The 12,768-nt window shown below is 41.0% G+C and overlaps 1 non-coding gene across 1 annotated transcript; it reads right to left on the reverse strand.

Annotated features, from left to right (window-relative positions):
* Positions 1–808: 808 nt before the first annotated feature.
* Positions 809–880, reverse strand: TRNAR-GCG (transfer RNA arginine (anticodon GCG)). The gene has a single exon. It is a non-coding gene; the product is annotated as a tRNA-Arg (tRNA).
* Positions 881–12,768: the final 11,888 nt, after the last annotated feature.

Consider the following 12,768-nt stretch of genomic DNA (forward strand, 5'->3'; position numbering starts at 1 on the left):
AGATTTCCCAGGCAAGAATACTGGAGTGGGTTGCCATCTCCAGGAGATCTTCCTGACCCAGGGATCAAGCCCATGTCTCCTGCATTGGCAGGCAGATTCCTTATGAATGAGCCACCTGGGAAGCCCGAAGTGGTCCTACAGCATCTATTCCCATAATAGTATTATGACAAAATTTACCCATAAAATTCTCAAAGGGAGAGTAAATAAATCAGAGGGAACTTTAGATGACAGTTTATGTAGAACACAGGATTCAAATGGTTAAATGGTATACATTTTTAGTTATAAGTTAAATCTGGAGACCCAACATATAGCATGGTGACTGCAGTTAACAACTGTGTTGTTCACTTGAAATTTGTTGAGAGAGTAGATCTCAGGTATTCTAACCACACACACACACACACACACACACACACATAACCATGGGAGGTGATGGATATTTTAATTAGCTTGATTGTGGTAATCACTTCACAATGTGTACCTATATCAAAAACATCATATTGCACACCTTAAATATATACAATATTTCTTTGTCAACCATACCTGAATAAAGCTGGGAAAAAATGCTCCTTGTAAGCCTGCTTTCAAAATACCAGCACAATATCACTGAACATGGAGTTGGAAAGAAATACACACATTAGGATGACTGGTGAGTGTGAGCAGCTTTAGCAGAACACTTAGGTTATGTTTAGTCAGTCAGTCGTGTCTGACTCTTGCGACCCCATGGACTGTAGCCTGCCAGGCTCCTCTGTCCATGGGATTCTCCAGGCAAGTATACAGGAGTGGGTTGCCATTTTCTTCTCCAGGGCTCTTCCCAACCCAGGGATTGAACCTGGGTCTCCTGCATCGCAGGCAGACTCTTTACCAACTGAGCCACCAGGGAAGCAGAGCACTTAGTCTATCCTTAATTGGTTTGTTTTGATGCATGCCCATCTATACAATTTCATCAACAATTCAAAATTTTTTTCATGTATAGAAAATGTGATTGTGATTTAGAGTTCAAACTTTCCTCTAAGATTCTTTTTGTGTTGCTGTTGTCATCATGTGGCTACCTTCAGCTCTATTCCTTATTTGGAAACCCAACTAATAATTTCTACCTTTCCTGTCTCATGATGCAGTGAATGCTTTATGAATAATGATTAATTACTCATACCCATTATTCTCTTTTTCTTTCTTTGGCACAGTACTTCTAATCCATAGACTTTGGTCTTCAGATTTAGTGGAAGTCATATTGTGAGATAATTTAGATCTAATGAGATTTACCTGATGAAGACAATTCACTTTTGATTAGCTGGAAAACTGCCTGTCTAGCTCTGAAAATGGCACGGTTGCTGTCAGTTAACCATGCCCTAACCTTTAGCTTTGTGGCTGAATGCTTTAGTTGCTTTTCTTTCCAAATCAATGAAGCCAATTGGTCCACTGACCTTTATGAAAATGAAAACAGCATTACTGTTTTTTCTTCTTACCTACTTGAACATTTGTCATTTTTAGTGAGGCGTCAATAGGAATGTGTGTGTGTGTTTGAATTTATGTATTTGGAGTGAAGATGGGATATTAAGGTTTTATGCTAAAAAATAAACTATATGGAGGAAAAGTCTAATATTTCCAGAAGTGAATTCTTTCTTTTGTGTTATGCTCAGGGGAAATATTTAGACCTATGGTCACCTTATTGACCGTATGTTTTTTATTTTGCAGTATCTGCTGCTACTGTTGACTGGTTGCTTGAAACACTCATCTCTATGGTTTCCCAGACATTGTTCTCATAATTTTCCTCCCATCTCTTCAGTTTATCCTTATCAAGTACTTTAATGAACTCCTCTTTCTTTGCCTGCGTTGAAAATACTGGAGTTTACTGGACACTATTCATGACCTGTTTTTTTCCCTCCTTGTTTGGTGTACTGTTCTCTTCCACACTATTCTCATGCTCATGGAACACAGTCTGATTTTCTTGGTCTCCTTGTTCACTTACTCTTTCTAATTGACTGTTGGTCATTAGGTACAAGATAAAAAATGGAGACTTACTAATTCTCTACTGTAACTTCTTTGGTCCATAATTAAAATTAGAAATGAAACTACCTTTTAAGATATTTTGATACTTTCTTATCCTGCTTTTTGAATAAGCCCTCTTTTTTACCTCAACCCTCGGAACCTCAGCATTTTGGTTTGCTGTGCATGGAGCAAGACTAACTTGGTTTAGTGACAACTTGACCCCTCTTTTCCATTTCTTCTTCTTGCTAGATCAGAGTTTTAGTTTCTCTTCTCTTCCAAATATAACATGGAATTCATGAAACTTCAAAATCAATCTTATATTTCCAGAAGGAATGGAAGAAGTTCAGAAATTTGTTCTTCTTCCTAGGTGGTTAGTGTCAACATTTTCCTTAAAGTAGTATGAAAATAAATTGTATATGGAGGACACTTTTCTAACATATATCATTCATTGACCAAAAATTCTAACTGCTTAAAAATTATGTAATATTCCACTCCTCTTCCTGGATCTGTCATTTTGGTGCTTGGGGTATTTTTTCCCACATTCATTTGTATGCTAAGTATAGTCCAGAATGTATAAAGGCACAGCAGGTAAATTTTCTCATCTGAGTTTTGACCTTGCTTTTTCAATCTGCAGTCTATCAGGGAAAATGTCTTCATTTCTTAATTCCTCTCAGTTTCCTGTCTCCCTCTCTCAGATGCATCTCAGGACTTAAAGATTTACTGTGCATTATTCTTACTTTTAAAGCTATCATCTACTTTCCAATCCCCAAATACCATCCGGTCACCTTCCCCTAAGACCTGGAGGTAGTTCAGAATATTCTCAATTCATCCCACAGGTTTTCTTTCAGTAAGGAAGGCATGTTGAATGCCTTCCTTATGCTAGCCATCTTGCTGGGTACTTAGAATACAAAGATGTCTAAGTCATGGCCCCTGTTGTCAAAAGGACCTCATCATCCAGCAGGGAGACAGCAAATTACATTACAGATAATAAGTACTGTTGGAAAGGAAAGCACAAGGGACAGTGATCCAAGGAAGAGAAGTTAATTCTGCCCATAGGGTAGGGAGAGCTTCATGGAACAGCAGTGCTTGAATCTTTCCTTGATTGATGAGTGAATTAGTAATCTCCATTAAAGAATTTTGTTCCGTTTAATATGGATTCACAAAAGGGCAACAACCACCCCTACCCTTTCAATGGGGAAGCATAACAAATGATCCCGAGTTAGAACACAAAGTGTAGTCTAATACAGTTCCTTTGGAGAGCTAGTTCCTAAACTCATTTCAATTCGTAATTCCTACCTTAATTTGTGAGCTACACTGTGAGTTCCCGTTTCCCTTCTCTCCACTGGGTTTTCTTCTCTCACTGATTGTCATTCTCTAAATGCCTTTTTTTTTTTTTTTGATGTGGATCATTTTTAAAGTCTATTAATACAATAAAGTCTTTATTAATACAATTTGTTATTAATACAACATTGCTTCTGTTTTATGTTTTGGTTTTTTGGCCCTAAGACCTGTGGAATCTTAGCTCCTTGACCAGGGATCTAACCCATACTCCCTGCATTGGAAGGTGAAGTCTTAACCACTGGTCTGCCAGGGAAGTCACTCTTAATGCTTTTTTAAAAAGTTCTTGTGGTAGACAGAGTAATGGCCCTCCAAAGATGTCCACATCCCAATTCCCAGATTCTATGAAAATGTTACCTTACATGGAAAAAAGGAATTGTAGCAGATGGAATTAAGGTTGCTGATGACCTGACTTTAAGAAGACTGTCCTGAATTATCTGGGTGGGTCCAGTGTACTTAAAAGGATGCTTAAATGTGGAAAAGGGAGCAGAAGACTGTATGAGTGATAGGATGTGATAAAGCCTTAACTGGCCATTGCTGACCTTGAAGATGGAGGAAAGGACTACGGGTCAAAGAGTGGGAGTGGTCTCTAGAGGCTGGAAAGGGCAAGGAAATGAGTTCTTCCCTAGAACATAAAGAACACGGCCCAGCCCTACCAACACCTTGATTTTAGCCCAATGAGACCATTTTGGCTTTCTGACCTCTGGGACTGTGAGACAATAAATTTGTATTTGTGTTACCACAATCCATTTTGTGGTAATTTGTTACAGTGGCCCTAAGAAACAAATGCAACTATTACAGTTTATTCTCAATTACACAGATTCACTGTTTACACAGATTCACATTCCATTTTGTCCTATGATTTCAAAGAGCTTTCCTACTTCATAGCTTTGACCATCCAGTCAAGGCATTCAGTCTGTTAATCCAGATCTCCAGATTCATTTGTTACTTAAAGAACCTTTGCCTAATTTCTGTTTAGAACTGTTTTAACACAAAACAATATTCAACATTTTAGATTTATATGTTTTGTTATTTATTTCCAAGTTTGACATGAGACGTCAGTCTCCAAGTTTTCTATACCTTGGTTCTTGCTAATCTCCCTTTCCCCTCAAAAACACTAACTTTTTTTACTACCCACCCAAGTCTCATTTGGAAGTCTCTTGAGAGACTTGGATTGCATGGAGATCAAGCCAGTTAATCCTGAAAGAAATTAACCCTGAATATTCATTGGAAGGACTGATGCTGAAGCTGAAGCTCCAATACTTTGGCCACCTGATGTGAAAAGCTGATTTATTGGAAAAGACTCTGATGCTGGGAAAGATTGAAAGCAGGTGGAGAAGGGGATGTCAGAGGATGAGATGGTTGCAAGGCATTGACTCAATGGGCATGAGTTTGAGCAAACTCTAGGAGACAGTGAAGGACAGAGAAGCCTGGAGTGCTGCAGTCCATGGGATCATCAAGAGCTGAACATGACTTAGAGACAGAACAACAACTACAACAAATCCCATTCTTCTTAAATAGTCTCAATTAACTGAAATATGAAGGGGTACATTGGTAACATTTGTTGATAGAGGTGGGTGATTAATTCAGGGCCCAAGTTACTCCTAGTTTACTACAGAATGAGAGAGTTCCTTATAAAACAGTGGTAGCGGAGAAGACAATGGCACCCCACTCCAGTACTGTTGCCTGGAAAATCCCATGGATGGAGGAGCCTGGTAGGCTGCAGTCCATGGGGTCGCAAAGAGTCAGACACGACTGAGCGACTTCACTTTCACTTCCCACTTTCATGCATTGGAGAAGGAAATGGCAACCCACTCCAGTGATCTTGCCTGGAGAATCCTAGGGACGGGGGAGCCTGGTGGGCTGCAGTCCATGGGGTCGCACAGAGTTGGACACGACTGAAGCGACTTAGCAGTAGCAGCAGCAGAGGTTGGGGAGACTGGGCCAGGGCAAGTATTTGTTAACTGTAAGCACACTTCCAAACTAAGTGAAAAAGGTGTGTGGTTCTCTGTTTTGGTGCACATGGCCAGATGGCCATTCTCCCTAGAGTTGCCATCGTTGCCCTGTGGCCGCCCATCATGCTGTGGGGTGCCGAGGCATGGCAGGAGGGATGAACTCACTGAGGGGATGAACTCATTGGGAGATGTGTGCCCGACTCATGAGTCCCTGAGAAACACTGCTGGAAGACCAGTGGGTGAAAGTTCAAATGACAGGAAGATGAAGGAGAGAAAAAAGTTCTCTGGGAGCATTTTTAGATGATAAACTTAGCCATTCTGGGATCTGAAAGCTTTTCTGATGAGTCATTTGTGGGTAGCTCATTGCTCTGAAAAGCTCTTAGAAATAATGTGCTCTCCCAAAATTGCATCTTTTCCACCCAAAGGAACAAGCTACATCAAGTTACAACCAAGCAGGAAATAATTTCCAAGAACACACAGGCAGGAGACACACAGAATCTGAGTCAGAGATGCCTTTGGAGGTAGCATTCATTGGCATTTTTAACTTACAGTAGTCCTTGCCACTTTTCTGTTGCCATACTTGGAGGGACTTGAAACTACAGTCCCCTCCTTCCTGTCCTGATCTTGCAGTATCCTATTCAGTTTCTTTATTTCACTATTTGATTTCACCTAAGCTTTATCTTGTTATTTCCAATTTAGGAAAATATCTCAAATCCCAATAAGTGATTTTAAATGTGGGAATGTTACATGGAGTCCTTTGTTAAAATCTAAATGTATAGTTCCAAGAGCTTTTTTTAAAAGTATGATATTGGTTTTTTACATCAGTTCTATATTTCAGGAGCATTAATAAAATATTATAAGCAGTAGCAGTAGTTAGTTGCTCAGTCATGTCCGACTCTTTGCAACCCCAAGGACTATAGCTCGCCAGGCTCCCCTGTCCATGGGATTCTCCAGGCAAGACTCCTAGAGTGGGTTGTCATACCCTCCTCCAGGGGATCTTCCTGACCCAGGGATCGAACCCAGGTCTCCTGCATTGCAGGCAGATTCTTTACCATTTGAGCTACAGGGAAATCCTAAAATATTACAAAGGGAAATAGTAATTTCCTGGTTGTGGTAGGAGATGAGAACATGTGGTTGGGGTAGACTTGGGTAGGTTGTAACTGGAGAAAGTAGCCAGTGAGAAAAATAATGGAAGCGGAGCGTGTAAACTAGAAATCTGACAGTAGAGAAAATTTCCATAGTCCTAGATCCACAGAAGGATACCATTTTTACAGTAGAAAGAAAGACATTATTTCAATGTTAAGTTAATTTAATCAACAAGGGGAGAATACAACATAGGTATTCTCTAGAACATTGTAAGTTAAAGGCTGGAAAAGGAAAGAGGCAAGGAAGAACTTACGTATCTTGAAAACTAATGAGAGGTGACCAGATGCTCACTTGTGCCATGAATATATTTCTAACCAAGTCAGTCTCACCCCAAAACTCACATCTGGGAATGATACTGATGTATCCATGTTAGGTACTTGTCTACAAGGTTAGTAGCTAAGCCCCATAGCAATCTTATGAGGTGGATACTATTACTATCAGCCACATATGATAGGTGAGAATATTGAAGCATGACTACTTGCCAAAAGTGTTAGTACTTATAAGTAGTGAACTTGAGATTGGAACCCAGACCATCCCATGCCAAGGTCAGTCACCTCTATCGCTACACCCTACTGACTTGGGAGGAGCCTTTGAACAGTGGGCGTGACGATGGATAGATGCGTTAAAAACCGACTGTCCTCTGCCATGGCAGGAATGGGGTGAAGGCTGAGTCTCTAATGTTGTTCCGTCACAGCAAGGTAACAACACGAAGGAAGGCAGCAATCAATATCTGCAGTATAGAAATCCACCAAAATTCCAGTGGTTTTAACAATGTCCATGTCACTAGGTTAGAGCTCGGGGCTGAGAGGAGACGGGAGCTTGGAACAGGACTTCAGAGGTAGAGGTTCTCAGGAATTGACCGGATTGTCCGAATGGAGAGGTGAGGTCTGGGAGTGAGTCAGATGGGATATGGGATGATATGGGATGAAAGTAGCAATCATCACCGTAAGTGATTTTGTTTTGAAGTTTATAGTGAAAGTGGCCTTGCATTACAGGTGTTGGGAATCTTCCCATCACAGGCCATTAAGGCTGCTGAGTTGTACAACTCCAGAGGGCGCCTTTCCGTAGACTATGATTCTCTCTGGAGTTGAGGGGACTGTTCTGTGTCAGTGTCGAGAAGCCTGAGGAATTTGCAGCTGTTTCACTTCTTGACTTTGGACTACGTGCAGTCCTCCTGCTCTGCATATCTTAGGACTCTCTTCAGTTGATAAGGACTTTCCAATCAGCCTTTTTCATTATCTACTGCCTGCTTTAACTTCAGACATATTCACATTCATCAGTCTTGTCTTATCTGAACAACAGGCAGGGACCGGTACCAGGGACAATGGAAGAGGTAATACGCAGAGGTTTTAATTACATTCACTCTTGAGCCTCCAGAAAGAACACTTTGCAAGTTATAAACTGTCAGCTATGGAGCTATGCACGCCTGTCTCTGACTTCCTGGTGAGGGGCAGGTTCAGTGGAGGGGTTCCTCTGGGGGATACTTCAGGTGCTGCATGTGCAGCATCTCAGTCTGGCTTTCTGGAAAGAGATGCTCTTGCCTGGTTACTTTGGTCAGAGAGGTAGAAGGGATAAACTCTTTCAGTTTGATGGGACATGTGTTCCTGGAGCACCTCCTATGTGCCAGCTTCTGTGAGGTGTTGGGAATGAGAGAAAAGTGATCACTGCTCTCAGAAGCTCACAGTGCAGAATTAAGGAGGTACATAGAAGCAAATAATCATGAGAGATGCTATAAAGGAGATACTTTTAGGGAACAGAGGGACATGTGGACAACACGACTTTGGGGAGCTCTAGGAGGCCACCCAGAGAAAGGAATGCTTCGGTTCCAGGCTTCAGATCTCTGCAGCCACATGAAATCCCTCCATCAGAGATGATCAACCTTGAGTGTACTTTAGAGTCATTTGGAAAGCTTTAAAAATTCCCAATATTTAGGCTCTAGCCCATGTCAAGTAACTTATACCCTATGGGGGTGGGATCTAGGCATAGGTACCTTATAAAGTTCTTCGTGTGATTCCAACATGCATCCAAGTTTGAAAACCAAACCAAGTTTGTCCTAAAATAAGAATTTAGAAATTCTAAAATAAGAAGGTATGTATTACATTTTGGAGACTCTGTTACTATATTCTGAGAGGGCTGGTAGGAAAAGGGAAAGGACATTGTTGTGTTGTAGAGATCAGTGATTATATCCAGTCAGCTTCAAATACAGGAATATCATAGAACCTAATACAGTAAAATCCAGGAAAATTACATGAAGAGCAAAGCATGGAGTATTTGTTGAAGCAACTTTGCAGTAGTGATCCTTATACACAGTTTGTATCTGCCGGCTTCAGAGAAGTCTTGGGGCAGCTTGCATATAGAAGTATTTGAGGAGAAACTAGAGAGGCTTTATCTGAAAAGGCAGAGTAAGTACATACATTTAAGCACCAACCTTCAAATTATGGAAATAATTGTTGGCTTGTTGTACTACCCTAAAAACCATTTAGGATTTTTCAATTGTTTATTTGGGCTTTTATTTCTTACCAGAAATTCAGTGAAAATAGACTATTCAGGAGTTATACATTAATGACTGCTTCCATTAAAATTTGATATTATTATTATCATTATATTTGATGTAATTTATATTTATAACATACCTACATATGCTGATACTTAGCATATTTTATGTAATTCCCACAGTAGTTCTATAAGGTAGGCAACTGTGATTATTCCTATTACCTGATAAGTTCAAGAGGCACAGAGAGGTTAAATAAGTTGTCTGGGATCCCACATTGTCTAAGTCCAGTCTGTCTGATTGCTAACCATTTCTGATCCTACATCTCTCCATTGTGTAAGGGCGAGGCTTGCTATTGTTGAAAGAAACCCACTCTAGAGTTCTATGCCTGAGGAAGTGCTGTGTGATCTTGAGTTAGTTTCTCAACCTCTCTGGATCTTAATGTCTTCTTTAATGTGACTAGACGCGAGATGGTGGCACCGTTTTCCTTCTAGTTATGAGCTGTAATGAGAAGGCAAGCTTAAAATGACTTTAGAATCTCACAGACATCTCACTCTTTTGAAGGGCATTGTTAGAATACATATCTAATATACATAGAAAATACATGCATACAACCTTTTCTCAGAACAAAGAGTACAGAGATTCACAGATTTTCTTTTTTGTGAATGTATTATAGAAAATATAACTTTTTTAAAATTAGAAAATACTGTCCATCTTCCCCATCCTCTAGCAGTTGTGGAAAACTTGTACTGAAGGCAGGTTCAGACAGATCTTCATTATTTACTTTTTTTTAAACACTAACCTGTGTTCTGTAGAGGATGCCCCAGCTGGCTCCTGATCCTTTGTGATCTAGATGGATCTTTTTAGCCCTTGATCTGGAGTGGGATGGTTCTGAAACAAGCGACTTAGTATATTTGGGAAATTAATTGGATGGAGGAGGCAGTTCTCTAACTTGTAGGCACAAGAAGGAAGGTTTTGAAGCTTGTATAACTTAATGGGAAATTGCTTGGGGGAGTCTGAGAGGAAGGAAGAAATCCAGACAGGCTAGGCATTAGTTTAAAGTTGTTTTATATCGTTACAACATAGAAAAATTCAGTCCTGGAAGATGAAATCCGTTTGGCACATGATATTGATCATCCTTTAGGAAAAAAAGTAGCTGGGTATTGGAAGTTCGGCCCTACCCTCTTGTAGAGTCCTTCATGTTCTTTGATCCCAGTCTCTTCTCTTAAACTGAACAGAACTTGTTAGGCAGATGTGGGTATAAAGCTGGAATAGAACCGTGGCCCTTGAGGACTTGTGAGAAGTGATTATCTCTGGAAGGTGGTAGGAGAATATTGACTGAGTGGAGGGGCCAGAGCTGGGGCCAGAGGGAAATGGTGTTGGCACTGCCCTCCCTCCTTGCAGCTCCAGGTCCTGTGATCTTCATCATCATTGCCACTGCCCTTGTTCGTCCTTCACCACCTCTCGCCTGGACCAGTACCACAGACTCCTGACTCTTCTTTAGGCTCAACTTGGCCTTCTTGCCCCAGTCCAACCTCCTTACCATAACTGGAGCTATCTTGCCAAACTCCAAGTTCATCACTATCAGCCCCACGGGCTCTAGGATCAATCTAACCTCTTTAGCATAGCATGGAAATTTCTTAGACTCTTGACTTCAGTCTTCCTATCCCCAAGGGGAGCCTGGGTCCTGTGAACGTCCAGTCTCCTCTCTGGATTGACCACTCATCTGCCTTCAGAGGGATCTGGGGAAGGCAAAGGCAGGAACTGGGACAGAAACTAAATCAAGCTCTTCTCCGATCCTACCTGTCCTCCATCAACTGAGACACCTCAGTTCCCACCTCTTGAACCTTAAAGGAATTAACCTTTTTAAACTACACAACTGCTATAATGCTGTCTCACTCTATATAGTCTGTATATCCTCCAAGTCAAGATTTTGCCAATCTAATCTTCTGTAGTTTGTATTAAAAAAAAAAAAAACAATTGAAATATTGGATATGAGTTTTCAGACGAATACATATACATCCCACTTCCAAAGAGCAATCTGAAACAATCCTTATCTCTTCCTTCCTAAAGAGTCACTACTGTTGGGGAACATCAAACAGGTTTTGATGATAAGCCATCAAAAATATTTGTTAAACTCCTACAATGGAGCTAGCATCAAGTTCAGATCCCACATGATCTCGTTCACACGTGTTTGTGTCTGCTTCTGTCTTTACAAGATTGGCCACCCCTCCCAACCCCAAGCAGAAGGAGGCTTACAGTAAGGCTGATGGAGCCTAAGTTTCAGGACCTTTCACTTGATGGGGTCTCTCCCACGTCTCTGGGGAGAGCCCCAGCAATGTGTTATGGCCATTTGTGTTTGCAAGGTTGGTAAAAGTAAGATATTTAAGTGCAGTTGGGATGACTGTCTCTTCATCCTGCTTTGTCCTCTTTTGGTGTCAGGCAGTGCTGAAGTGGGCCTTGTGGGGACTTAACTGAGGGGAGGTTGAAATGAGGACACTTTTAATGAACTCAGTGGGATATACTTGTGCTCAGTGGGATATACTCACGTGCTCCATAGTCACTCTGGGTATAGTTAAGTTATTGCACATGGAATCAGAATAGTTCTTAAAAAGAGTCCACCAACTTTATAAAAGCTTTGAGTTCCAGCGATCTGGCAATCTGATTTCTTAATCTAATGTTTCTCAGTGTGGTCCTTGGATCATCTGTATAAGGGTTGCCTGGGCTTCATCTTCAAATGCAGCTTTTTGGTCTACATCTAAGCTCTACTGAATTGAAATCTCTGGGACAGGGCTAGAGAAGACGAGCTTCATCGGATCAGGGACTTTGGCTTTGAGTCACGTGCAGTTGTGTTTATCTGCTTACCACTGACTCCGTCGGACTGCTTCGGGACAAACTAGGTACTGAATAAATGCTCTCTAAATCAAAGTTTTATGTGCGCAAAGGCTCGAGAATAACTGCCTCTGCCTACTTAAAGCCTTCTTATATATCAAGGGTACAGATCAAGGTCTTCCAGTATGGTATTTTTTTTAAGAAGTGTATTTCTTTTTAAAAAAAATACTTAATTTTTTACTTTTGGCTGCTCTGGGTCTTTGTTGCTGTGCACAGGATTTCTCTGATTTGGGGCGCTGAGGCTGCTTTCTAGTTGCACTGCACGGACTTCTCATTTTCGTGGCATCTCTTGTTGCAGGACGCAGATTCTAGGGTACATGGGCTTGGCAGTTGTGGCGCGGGGGTTTGGTTGCCCGTAGCATGTGGAATCTTCCCGGATCAGGGATCAAACTCCTGGCCCTTGCATTGGCAGGTGGATTCTTAACCACTGGACCACCAGGGAAGTCCTAGTGCTGTTTTTTCTGGAAACAGAGAATGTGGGAAATAGAGAAGTCCTTGAAGACCATCAGGTCAGTGGCAATTGAAGGCAGGGAGCAATAATAGAATTACATGGGGATGCTGTTTCAAATGAAATTTGCCCAGGTCTCCCATATTCTGCTGTGCTCTCATGTGGAGATATAAGGCAGATGATGTCTGAATTCTCTAGACAATAAGATGGATGATATGAGTTTAGAAATTCTTTATGATGGTTCTCATATCCCCTCTCTACTCAGGAACATTGATTTAATTCAATCTCTCTTTTAACAAACGGGGTCTCTGAGAGGCAAAGCAGTTTAGGTAAGGTCTTCTGTTTAGTTTGAGAGCAGAATTAGGGCTAGGATGTGATTCTCAAAAACTCAAGATACAATGTTTATATGCAGGAAGTTTAGAGACAGCTTCTTTTAAAAAATTATCCTATATTTGGAGGACACACACAACTTTTACCCTTGCTCTATATTCTTTTCATGGTTTCTTGTGCAT

Source organism: Bos taurus, chromosome 4, assembly GCF_002263795.3.
Source record: "Bos taurus isolate L1 Dominette 01449 registration number 42190680 breed Hereford chromosome 4, ARS-UCD2.0, whole genome shotgun sequence".
Taxonomy (NCBI): Eukaryota; Metazoa; Chordata; class Mammalia; order Artiodactyla; family Bovidae; genus Bos; species Bos taurus.